Below are 13510 nucleotides of genomic sequence, written 5' to 3'. Positions count from 1 at the left end.
ACTTTTATTTATATGATTTTGTAATCATTTGTATTTTGTCATAACAAAAATTTTAAACCATGGATCGCAAAATTTGAATGTGAGACTTTTAACAGTTTTAGTAATTTATAATCGTTTTTTAAAATTCAAAATATAACATATAAAGAAAAATCTAAATTTTTATAATATGGTTATTGTAATTTTTTTAAATTATTTTAATAGTTTAAAATTAAACAAATTTGATAGAAGATACATTATTTTTTTATCAGATCTTTATTGTTCAAAATCATTAATTGTCATATATACTTTAGCCACATTAGGCAATTCCGTAATCTTTATTTAAGGAAATAATAAATGACATTAATAATGAATTTATGATTAGTTTAACAAAAAGCTTATTATATAATTAGATGGACCAACATATTTCTCTAATAATTCTAAGAATCATCCTAGTGATGACACGTGACTACAAAAATAAGTTGTAATGTTTCACAAATAATATATAGGGGATTAGATGCTATAGAATTCTTTGAAATGAAATTTAGAAGACATTTAGAGTGCCACATAGGATTTGAGGTTTTTTTTAATTAATGCAAAATTAAGGTTCTAATTTTTTAAATGCTTCTCAATTAATATATAGGGGATATAGATAACTAGGGTCGGTCCGCCCTACGGACGGGATATACTTTACTTATGATCTAAGTTATTATTTTTTGTATGATTTTGTGTTTTGTATTTTAAATTTGAATTTGCAAGAGATGTGTATGATAACACTACAAAAAATATCATATTATATTACATAAATAGTAACAGAAAAACAAATGATATCAATTTGAGACACTTATTAATAAATGATACAAAATATTTGTTTTAATATCAGTTATTATAATTGATGTTGTTATTAACTTATTTTTGCCTATATTAATCTATGTTAAGCAAGTGAAGATCAATTAAAAGATTTATTGTATTTTCATATACGTGTAAAAATATGCAGTTTACTCTAAACTAAAAATATTTTTTTCTATTGTTTCTTTTGTTCTAATTAGAAATAAAAGGTTTGATAAATTAACAAAAAGATTTTATTTTTTAATTAATGTAATTATTTTTTTTATATTTAGTGTTTGTTATATATTTATTATAAAAGTAAGTGAAATAAAAAATACTTGTCATTACATTTGAAATTCAATACAAATTATGAATTATTTTTCATTCTTATATATTTGTTTTTGAATGCATTGATATTTTTATACATTTTTAAACCTATTGATTTAGATAATGTGAAAATAAATGAAAATATACAGTTATATAATTATATAGATCACCGCCTAGGACTGTTATGGTCTAGTACTCGTCCACGCTACACGCATAATTTAAACATTGTGTTATTTCTTTTTGAACAGAATTGTGAAATCATTGTTTGTTATGAGATTTTTTTCCTATTGATTTTATTGTTTTATTTTATGGGATATTACAAATAAGTTGTGAATTTCACATTGTTAGATATTTTAGTTGGATTGGTATTTTGTGAATGTGTTCAATAATAAAATGAAGTCAGCATGATTGCGTGCTATAATTTTGAAGGAAGATATAATAGTTTTGAGTATAAGACAACCTTGGTTGCCTTGTGGCTGAAGGACCATGTAGGGTTTGTATAATCGTGTTCAAGAGAATGTCAATATTTTTTACCCATAGGTTGTGTCAATGCTATTAAGAAGCGACCGCCAATTAAGAGTTATTTACTTATTATTTGTCTTAAACTATCTATTGTAAGCTACGTTTGTTTGGGTTTGTAAATCATATGTGGACTTGTTGCCGTAAAATTAGTATGTCTTTTTTGCTATGTTTGTGTGTTTGTGGTAATAACTTGTCTGTCAAGCAATCTTTAATGTATTATTGTACTTATTGCAGAGATAGCTTTCAATATCATTTTCGTGAATATGTTTTCTTAGTGTATCATATATCACTGTATATATGGTAAATATTTGTTGTTTTAAATATTTAATTTGTTATCTTTGATGATGTTTTCACGTAAGCTTCTAATAGCTAAGTATGCAACTTATGGAAAAGGAAGTTAATTATTGAAACGGGAAAATTTGAAACAGAGTTTAGCAAACTAAAAATCATGGAAAATGTTAATCATGCATCTTGAAGATCCGCAGCAATAGTCTTAATCAGTTGTCTTGGTCTTCTTCTTGATCATGGCATCAAACCCAGCAGCTCCACCTCCACATCAGCCAAGCACGACTTGTTCTCTGCTGTTTCTTCCAGAAGCCCTCCTCCTCCACCCTCTAGTTCAGTTAAATTTCCACTAATAATTAGCGGGTTAGCAACTGAAGTTATCGATGAAGAAGAAGTCATTGTCGTGGTCATGTTCTCAATTTGCTTATTACCGGTTTCTCTGAGGATTATCTGACGCTTTTGTGACTCTAGGCATTGTAGAAGTTGCTACAACTCTCTCACAAACTCTATTTCTCCACCTATGATCAAAGCTTGATCTCCATGTTATATACGTGCATACTAAAAAATGTTTTAAGATATATGAATACAAAAAAGAAGTATATACGTTATTAGGGACGTAGGATCCAGGCATAAGAGACCTGAGGACATGAAGATGCTCGTTCATTTTCTTCATACAGTTCCTTTAACGACTGCGATATAAGTCGTTCGTTGGCTTTCTACTTCTTCACTTGTCTTGCTTGTTCTTGTTCTTGTTCTCTTCTTCTTGCTCTTTAACTCCTTTGTCAAGTCATTCTTGTTCTCTCTATCTCCTTCTTCTTCTCCTCCAGTAAAACGGAGTTGCACGGAGCTGTTGTCGTTTTCATCCTCTTGATTCTCCTTTTCTTCAAGAAACACGTTGACTATGTTTCCTTCACACCCACCTCCTACTTGAGACATGAGATTATGGATTTGGTTATGATCCTCTATCTTATCATTTAAGACTGGTAACTTCAAGAAATAAACTGGGTCCATCCCGGTTTCTTGATCATCTTGGTTTCTGGTCTGGTTCAACGCCAGTTTCAGACCAAAGTGCGCAAACTGCATCACGCCTGCGAGGCTAGGTGTTGCTCCAAGTCCTGACGGAGACAGTTGATGCTGCTGCTGCATCATTTGCTTTTGTTGTTGAATGCTTCTTCAGGACATATAGTATATCATATCGGAGTTGTTATCGTCGTTAACACCTGAGGATTCACCTAAGAAGTTCGGTTAAAGAAACCGGAGTATTTATGTTTATGTATATATATAGGTGAAATAATTATTAAGATATGGAGAAAACTTACATACCGAGTTACCTTTATCCACGGCTTCGTACTTGATTATAAAGCTTCTTGGCCTGATAACAACAATCCATGAACTTCACAGTGACTTTGAATCAATTTTTTCACACTGCAAGTTGATTCCATGGTTTCTTACTAATGTGCTACACTCAGAGCAAAATACAGAATTTTGGGTTTTAATGATTGTCACTTGATCAAGGAGGCATTATACCAATAGAACGGGCACGGAGGAGCGATCCAGTTAGCAAAGGCTTCTGCACAAAGTTATCAATTACCTAACAGCGAGAAGGATAGCGCAAATTAAGTTTCTGGTGTTATTAGGAGTTGTGAGGATGATGTTTATTAAGGGATGAAAGTTGACCTTTTCAGAGGAGAAGAACCTAATACGAAACGACGTCATTGAAGGTCGACCCAGAGATTCCTCATGACGATTCGGCTCACACACCACCATCCTGAAAAATTCCATTATCAGAGATTGAAGAAGGATGAAGAACCCTAGATATGAAAGTCGCTATTTGTCGTTAGTTGAAGGCGAGAAGGCGAAAGTGAAAGGGTTTAATTTTGTTAATTTTAATCCAAGCCCACATGGTAAAAGCCCATAACAAACCAAACAAAATCAACAATGTTTTGTGTACACGTGAACACGTGTCGCGAAGTCGACTTATGACTTGGCGCAACGAGAAGCAAACAATATTTTATATATATTTTTGTTTTAAAACTGTCCTCAAATAATTCTCTAAAAGAAATTGACTAATTTCGATTGCAAACAAGCTGAAGATAAACGTATATCTTATTGGTTCGTACTCAATCACTATAAATTTCTTTTTCTCACCTAGAAAAACCTTCTATTGCTTTGGAAGATCTAATCCAGATCTAAGACATGAGTTATGATTCATCCGGTATGTTTAATGTTTCTTATACGGTTTTATTAATCAAAAACTGGTATTATTTTAAGAGGTTTCTTGTAGAACAAATCTAATTTATGTATATGTCGTTTACTTTGTATTAAATGAAGACAATATTTTATATAATACGTTGATTGACTTCGTTACTTCATTTGACAATTGACGATTAGTAGCCAGTACTGACGATAGACATACTAACGTCGCTATATTAGAATCTAAAGTTCCTAATAAAAACTCTATTTTCATATTTTCCGCATCAAACAACACACTTGTTTCGAAAAAACGACATTAGCCAAAGAAGGAACTGCAAAGAGTGATTTTTTCTTTAAATTTTTTAATGTCCTCAGTTGTATGCAAATGGAACAAGAGTTTTCCTAACTTTGTGAACCTTGTATAACGAGTTTTTCTTCATTTTTTGTTGGTTAGAGTGTTAAGATTTTTTTGTTTCCTTAAATATTTTGCTTTCTATGATAAAAAAGACAAAAAAATAGAACTTGAATTCTCTTATAAACTTATATACATCTAATCTATTAATTTAGTGTCTTATTTTTATCTACTGTTATAAGTTGTCATTTAAGTTTTGGACATTTTCAAAAAGTTACAATCTAATTACGCTACTTATAAAAATATCATAAGAACTACTTAAACTAAACCAACATGGTAACACACAACTAAACCATCGCCATATTAAATGTATATTCGGTTATCTACTAAACCAACGCCATATTAAATTGTAATTGGACCTGATACACGACTCTGATTATTGTAATTCTCAGTGAAGACTCTAAATAGACATAAGGGTCGTATAAGAAATCGTGTATGTATTATTTTTATACAAAATATAAAATTCTTAGCATGTGTTAAACTGTATATCTACAGCTATATATTACTTTTTTATTTATTTTGAAACTCACAAGAATATATTATCTAAAATGATTAGATGCAAAATATAATTGTATATAACAGCTTTTACTTGATGTGTTATTTTAAATATGCTATTATAAAATTTTAATTTTTAATAATTCATTAAATATAGTAATGAAAAATCAATTTTAACAATAAATTTTATTCTTTTAGTTATAAAAATAAGTTGAAAACGTTTTTAAAAATCTTACCAAATTTGTTTTTTAAAGACAACACATTAATTTAGTAACAAAATAATTCAGTCGTATAATCTTCCAAATTCAAAATAGTTGTGTTACTTTTTTATTTCTCTTAACCAAATATACAAATTTGAAAAATATATTTCAAACTCGAAAATGATAATAGTCCAAATTTTAAAAAGATAAAAGTATAGACCCTAAAGTATAATTTTTGTATAATGAAACACCAGAAAACAAATTATGTGATAACAATTAATAACTTTTTACTATATGAATTTATTGTATTGTACTCAAAATATATTAATATGCAATAACAATTAATAACATAGTAAAATACATACACAACTTAGTATTTATTAATAATGTCGAATAATAAACCTAAACAATAATATTAAAAAGTTATATAATATATAACACTAAAACGTCAATCACTATATTAAAATTTTTAACGATAATATCTAAAATAAATATTTATAAAATAAAAAAATATATACGTGCGGGTCAAAATTTAGTATACGTTAACTCTCGGATATCTATGTACTAAACGGGTAGACATCTTTATTCATCAGTTTTAGAAATATTTAGATTTTTATTCTTATAGCACCATTAACCCAGGTGCTTAATGGGTTGCTTATTGGGTTTTGGATTTAAAAAAAAAAAAGAAAAGAAAGGAATTAGAGAAGCAGCGATGCTTAATTAAGCCTCAGAAGCTGTCTTATTGGACACGTGTTGTCCAAACAACGCTCCGCGTTCTTTTCTCTCTTCTCTCGCGAAACGGAAACGTCGCGTTCTCTCTCTCTCGACGACTCCGTCTTCTCTCTCGACGAAATCGACGCCTCCTCGACGTCTCCTCGACGGCTCCGTGATGAATCGATGATGATCTCTCCTCGTCTCTCTCCCTCTACTCGACGCTTCTTCGCCGAAATCGACGATTTTCGATTCTGAAACTTGTTTCGGGATCTCTCCCCGCCGGATGATTCTTGTGATTTTAGGAGTGAAGAGAGTGGTTTGATTCTGACCTTCGCCAAGCGCAGCTCAAACCCGACACAGTGCCCAAGCTCCGTGAAGCTTTACCTGCTCTGACCGACTAACTCATCGGCGCGATGATGTCTCCTCTGTGGCGATCGTATGATCCAAACCTCATCCAAGAACCTACCGTCTACAGGTTTTTGTATTCTTTTTTCATTTGCCACAAAATTTATTAGTTTCTGTGGGTTTTAAAGTTGATGGCTTTTTATCAGGTTGAATGAATCAGTGATCCATTTTGGTGAGAGTATAAAGGAGATTATCAACGAAGATTTCAGAGACGGCATGTAAGTTCAATCTAAGCTTACTTAGTGTTGTTGTGTTGGTATGAATCTTAGTGTGTAAAGTCTGAGTCTTTATGGTCACTTGAAAGGATCATGATTCAGTATAGAATCTTTTGCTCTTGTTTGCATATATGTGCTATTGCAAAGTTAGTATCTTTTTAAAGAATCAAGTAAAGGATATCAAGCTTATGTTTTTACTAGTTCCAAGTAAATGATCTAGAGATCTGAAGGACTAGCTATGTCATTGATTCAAATTCAATCTCTTTATGTGAAAAAATGTTGTAATCTCTTTATTGTGCTCGAGAAAGGCCTGAACTTTGACATGTGTTACTACTTGGTGATCATCAGGTGAAAGAAAAATCTATTGAAGATGTGCAGACCTTTCAACCGAGCGGAACACACTCGGATCTTTCAATTCAAATACCGCCTAGACCAATCCCATTCGGTGGTGCCGGGCGTATCCCAAAAGGTTCTCTGAAACAAGCGCAGGTACATGTTTCTAACAGATGTTAACCAAACAGATACAGACCTGTGAGAAAACTTGAGGTCCGCATAATAATTGTATGAGTAATAGATTGAGTCATGTGCACTGTTTTTGGTGTAAAGCATGTCAACGTTTAATCAGTGAGAGAAATAGCATATTCATTGAAAGAAACGTGCACAGTTCTTCTTCTTTTTTGCATGCTTTGGTTTTTGTAGTTCATTGCTATTGTAATTTACTTCTTTTTTTATCTCTCCGCTGCACTTTAGGTTAGTAGTCTTGACTTACGAGTACTTTTTCCTTTGGCCATGTTATTTGGAACCATATAGTTGCTTGTTTCTGTGAGAACTAGAGAAAGTTTGAGCTTTATTTTGGTTTATAAATTAGTTGAAACTGTTGGATCACAGTAACCCAATTTGGCTGATTCTATCATCTCTCCTTGTCCTAGACTAGTACACATGAAAGACTACTTGTTTTCATTCTTCTCAACTTGTTTCATCGTAATTTTTTTTTATAAGAACCCCTAAATAAGATACTTGCATTGGAGGACACAAATTTAGAAGTATCTTAAATAAAATTCTTAATATACATTTATTACTAAAAATTGATTAAGAACCCCATTAGGGGTGCTAGGGATAATCATGCTCTTACAATTTTATATACATACACTTGGATTTTTTTTTAAAGATCAATTTGTCGAAAAAAGAAATCAATTATTATGCTGAAAATAGAGATAAATACCATAATATCACATGAAATAGAGGTGGCAGTAATCCAGATTTGTGGCCATGATCGACAACAAGACAATCATCGTATTGGTATTATATACAGATTTAAGTGGTTAAGGAACTTGCCCTAATTACGTTGTTCAAGATTGTCATAATTAAAAAGCACTATAGATCATTTTTTGCAATAATCAAGACTATTTTTTTTTGTTGTATTGCAATATTTTTTGAATCGTTGAAAATTGGCAGATTTAAGTTTTTGTTATTCTAAAAGAATTATTATATTAAATTATTAATCGATTGATGTCTATATATTGGAGTTTGACTAATATAATACAACAAAGAAAATTGCAAAATAAAATTTGGTCTATTTTATCGAAGAATATAGTTCAGAAGATAGATTTTCAAATTTTAATTTATGTGTTATAATGTATTTTTTCTCTAAATTTTTAATTGATTGTACAGTATTTTTCCATGTTCTAAAAATCGGCCGCCTAGACGGCCGTCTGGGCGCTACGCGTTACTGTTCCGCCCTGATTTATGCCAAATCAGTTAAAAAATCGGATATCCGATTTTCTCCGCTTAGACCGCCTAAATGACCGCCTAGCCGACTAGGCGGCCGTCTAATCTATTTTTTTTAAATAATATTTTATTTATTTATTTGATCAAATTTTTTATAAATATCATTTATATTCATAATTTTGATGAAAATTACACTATATTAAGTTTATATATTCTATTCGTGTGTTTTATACAATCTTAAACATGAAAATGTATTAATGTTATACACAACTAAAAATTAACATGTTTTATAACATAGTAAACAATCTAAAAATTATGTCCGCATAATTTCCGATTAATCCCTGATTTTTTTTTTAGGCGCTAGGTCCAACCCAACCGTCCGACTAGCGCCTCGCGGGTTTCCGAATAGGGGTATTTTTATTATCTTTTTGTAATGTTATATTTTATATAAATAAAATAGTTAGATAAAAAAGAAAGAGAGGTGTTGAGGAGGGGGTGAAATCGGCAGACTGAAACTGGAGGCGACATGTAAGAAATGGGACGACGTGTGGGCCTAATCCTGTCTCAAAAACATGATTCGGTTATTTTCACGTGCGAAAGGCCCAACGTGTGAAAAGAGTTTTTGTTTTAAGTTAATAGTAAGCCCATAGAATATGGGCCCCACACACCAGCCTCTGCAAATATTATTCACCTATTTATCTGTAACTAGTACATTATAAAAGTACACTCTAACATTATCATTTCGTAACATTACACACCGGCAAACCTTATGTGAGGTGGGGGCGGCTGTCCCCAGTGAAGAATTATAATAATTATTTAAATGTGTGCAAATTCTTATAGAAAACTCTGGATGCACTGCTCTGTTACCCCCACTCAGAATATGTTTCTGCCCCATTGTCTCTAATTTGAGTAGTCTGGGTTTCTTTTAATATGTTTCTATTATTTTATTAGATTTATTTATCTTTTAATATAGCACCATTTTATATTTTTTATCCATGATAAATGAATAGCATTCAGAGCTATTCAATTGGAAGTCTGAAATGATTTGTAGTAAAATAACAAATTCAATGTTATTCAAATATTTATTCAATTTGTTATTTGACATGATATCTTAAAAGTTATTATTATTAAAAATATTTAAGTCGTAAATTTTATGCATTTTAGTTATATAGAGTGTTTTAATTAAAAAATTACATTCTAAATCTGATAATTATTAAATGGTTTAACTAGAATTTAATAAAAATAAAACCAATTCCAATTTCAAATTGAATACACCCCAGTTTTTATGGTTATTTTAAAGCATGTTAATTAATTCAAGAGATTTTAATGAAACGAACCCTTAACTCTCGGCCCATCCATTTTTTAACCCTTAAGTATTTTGATAATGAAATAACTCCTTAACTTAAGTCTGCTAGTATAGTTAGGCTTGACTGTTAAGAACGTTTAATCCCTGAAGCGTCCGTTAAAAACATAAGAAAGTGTTGTTGTTTTTTTTGTGACAAAGCATGTTGTCAAAATTCTATATGTGAAAAAACAAGACGATTTCAGAAACCAATTGGAATTGTGCGACAATCATCATCATCATGAACAAGCATTATAATTGTTGTTAATTGGTTCCTACGAACAAAACTTTGAAATTTTAAAAGTGAATAACAGTTCAGAATCTGAATACACTGAAAATGAGGTTTAAAACTAAATAATTTTGATTTAAAAACATCTTAAACCATTATCTTTGTCTCGCCAACAATATATCAGACTAACATGATTTTACCACAAAAACAGAGCATACCAAAAAAATAAAACAGAGCACCGTATACGAGAAAAAACAGAACATCGTAAAGTGAAACATAGTTTCACCAAAACTAAAAAGCACAAAAAGTACAACTTAAGAAAAGAAATTGAGTATCATCCTCTAAGAAACTAAGGAGGATTGTGCTGGTTGATTGGTAACCTCTTCTTCCGTCATTATTTTCTGTTTTTTTCTCGGTCTTCCTTGAGGTTTCTTAGGTGGTTTAGGCACAACTTCACGCTTACATGAACGTATATTGTGTCCGACTTGTTGAGAATTACTGCAGGTCTGTAAATGCAAATAAAGTAAAGTAAGATATGATAAAAAGACAACTGATACTACCCAATGTAATACATAGTAAATGATAATACCATTTGAACTTTTTCACGTGCAGAAAGAACTTGGGATGGCAAAGCTTCAGTTGGCTCACGAATTATATCATTGTTCTTTGGTCTCCCTGGCATGATTCTATCCGGAGGAGGCATAACTACAACATTAGTGTGAGTTTTCCACAGCTGCATTCCATTCACAGGACGAAGCAATGAACCATAACATAACTTCCACTTCTCAACTGAATACCAATCAGAGACAACAGTCTCTGGTAGCTTTGTTTCTCCATATTCAGTCCACATAGCAGACATTATATGACAACAATGTATGCCACTCACATCATACGCCCTGCAAGTACAAGAAACAGCACCTCGAACGTACACGCGATACTTATTTCTCCCGTGGTCCACCTCATACCATCTCTTCCAGAAGCCAGTGGATAACACCACTTAAGATTTTTTTTCGCTAGTCTATAACAGCTTTTGCCTTCGGTTTGATCAATCCTGTAGCATTCTGCATCTCTTTAATCTTCAACAAGTTACTGGACATAACATGTCTCCTTATGTCCTCAAGCAATGCAACCACTGGTTTGCGTCGAGCGTCTTTTAACACAGCATTATATGACTCGCTATGGTTGTTTTCTACAGCAGCAGACTTCGTAAAATCATTAAAAAATGCTCTACAATAAGAAAAATAGATTATGGTTAGAGAAGTGAAATACTTAAGAAAAACTAGATGGAAGCAAAAACACAAAGTTTTAACCTAGACCAGTTTGAAGAAACACTTCTCTTCACTTCTTCATAAGCTTCAGGTCTTACACTCTTCATCTTCTCGAGTCTTCTATCAAAAACTTGCATATTGTATGCTCTTGTACACTTCCAAAATAAACCATGGAGATTTCCCGACTCACCATGTCTTTTCCTCAAGTTCGACCATATATGTCTAGCACACATTCTATGCTCTGCATAAGGAAGGACATTTTTGATAGCATATATCAGTCCTTTTTGCTGATCTGATGATAGTGCAAGCCCATTTCCAAGCCCCAAATGCAAGTCTTCTTGAAGCAATGTCATGAACCACTCCCAATTAACTTTGTTCTCTACTGGAATAATAGCCTATGCAATAATAAATATTTGGTTATTTGGATCTCTTCCCACATCAGTCAACAGTTGTCCTTTCATCCGTCCTTTAAGAAATGTTCCATCCAAATGAATTACACGTCTGCATGCACTTCTCCATCCAGTTTTCTGAGCTTCAAAGCATGTGTAAAACTTGTCAAAAACCTTATCTTTTGTCCCTAGTATCACAGTTGAACCAGGATTTGACTCACGAAGCTCTTCCGCATAATCAAACATACTTGTAAACTGCTCAGCATATTCATCACTAATAATGTGTAACATAATTTGTCTTGCACTCTGACATTTTGTCTTATAGGAACCCAAAGACCTTGGATTAGCAACCTTTGCATCATCTGATCTGCACTCAAATTTTAATTTGTCCTAAAATCATTCAAAAAATCAGCTGCTATATTAGGTGCACTATATAATTTCACTACACCAGTTGGATAACAAGTGTGAGTGCAATTGTACGACCGCACAACCATATTAGCAGACATGCTGTTTACTGAGGCATATATCTTCCAACTACAACAATCTTGTACACATGCTGCAGCTACTTTCTTACTTTCAGATTTTTGAAAACGAATATTGACCTTCTCTTTAATAGCATACATCTCAATAGCCTTCTTGCAACTTTCTTTGGAGAAAAACGCTTGACCAACAAAAAAAAGAAACTTGGTGGCCATCATCATCTGAATCATCAGTCTCAGCATAATCATCACAATAAAAGTCAGTAGGTTCATCTTCAGGTTCTTCTTCATCTTTCTCTTCCTCTTCTCCAACAAGCACATCTTCCAAATATGGATCATCATCCCTAACAACATATAGATTCATACTTTCCAACTCCTGAATGCAATTAATCATTTCTGCAACGTCAACGTCCGTAGACAATTCCTTCTGATTATAGTCTTCTTTGGATGGGAAATATGAAAACTTACTCATATTATCTGCAAAACCTTCATTCTGAACCATATCTACTAACATTGATATACTTGGATTTTCAAACTCTACCCTACACCGCCTTATATCACCGCCAATATATGAACCGTCTGAGGTCCAATATCCACCCACATATAATCGAAAAAAACTTGTTTTGCATATACACATCAAAATGAACAAAGGAACAAATCAATATCAGATCAACAAGAATAATTTTTGGATAAGTGTGTGTGTCGTACTCATTCGTCAATGCATGTATAAAAACAGAGACACAAAACATCAAGCATGTTTCAGTTTGTCAAATGAAAGAGGACAAAAATTAATACTTTTTAACTCCTTGTTGGTGGTAGTGTGCAAATAAAAGACGGTGGGAATCAAACTAAAAATAACATTTGCAATTATCTTTGTTTTCTCTCCCTTTTTAATTCTCTATTTGTCAAAACAATGTGGAAATACAAAAACCAGCAACTGATTTGATTTACCGTATCATCTTGGAGCAAGATGAATTAGAGATCTCCAAAATCCTTTTTTGCCTACGGAGAATGATGAGTAACGAGCAAACGTCTATGAAATCGCACTAACAAACTCTGTCTCTATAGCCACCACACTTATTTTGAGATCTCTATCATACTTGTCGTTGAACCTTTTGAGATTTTAGGGTTTATGAAATCAGATTTTTCTTGATCTCCAAACCAATGTATTTTATTGTGGTTTAGTGCAAACCAATCATTTATAAAATGCTTGTCGTTTCTGTGATGTGCCTTGTTGGTTTCTTCATTTAATAGGGCATAAAAGACAAAACTCTCTGGGTGTTAGAAATATGAGAGAAGTGTTGTTGTGAAAGTTGTGTCTTTCTCATTAGCTCTCACTATCAATATATAGTGGAGGTTCCAAGGGTTTACAACAAAGGAGAGTATCTACACATTTATTACATATTGACCACAAATATCTAGACTTGGTCAAAGCTCATAAATGCTCCGGTTGAATGAGTCTTCATCTTGACTAGTCTTGGACGGATGAGACGAACCGGAGAC

At 32.3% G+C, this 13510-nt stretch overlaps 2 long non-coding RNA genes and 1 pseudogene across 2 annotated transcripts; 1 reads left to right on the top strand and 2 right to left on the bottom strand.

Annotated features, from left to right (window-relative positions):
• Nucleotides 1-2109: 2109 nt before the first annotated feature.
• Nucleotides 2110-3720, bottom strand: LOC106329839 (annotated as a pseudogene).
• A 2267-nt stretch (nucleotides 3721-5987) lies between these two features.
• Nucleotides 5988-7196, top strand: LOC106323007. The gene is made up of 3 exons (XR_001266613.1): nucleotides 5988-6427; nucleotides 6504-6575; nucleotides 6921-7196. It is a non-coding gene; the product is annotated as an uncharacterized LOC106323007 (long non-coding RNA).
• Nucleotides 7197-10047: 2851 nt separating this feature from the next.
• LOC106323013 lies at nucleotides 10048-13078 on the bottom strand. Its single transcript, XR_001266614.1, has 3 exons — nucleotides 11182-13078; nucleotides 10461-11098; nucleotides 10048-10377 (listed from the first exon to the last, which is right to left on the bottom strand). It is a non-coding gene; the product is annotated as an uncharacterized LOC106323013 (long non-coding RNA).
• Between the last annotated feature and the right edge of the window lie 432 nt (nucleotides 13079-13510).

Source organism: Brassica oleracea, chromosome C1 (assembly GCF_000695525.1).
Source record: "Brassica oleracea var. oleracea cultivar TO1000 chromosome C1, BOL, whole genome shotgun sequence".
NCBI classification, from domain to species: Eukaryota; Viridiplantae; Streptophyta; class Magnoliopsida; order Brassicales; family Brassicaceae; genus Brassica; species Brassica oleracea.
Note: the sequence above shows the minus strand (reverse complement) of the source record. Positions and strands in the feature narration are given on the sequence as shown.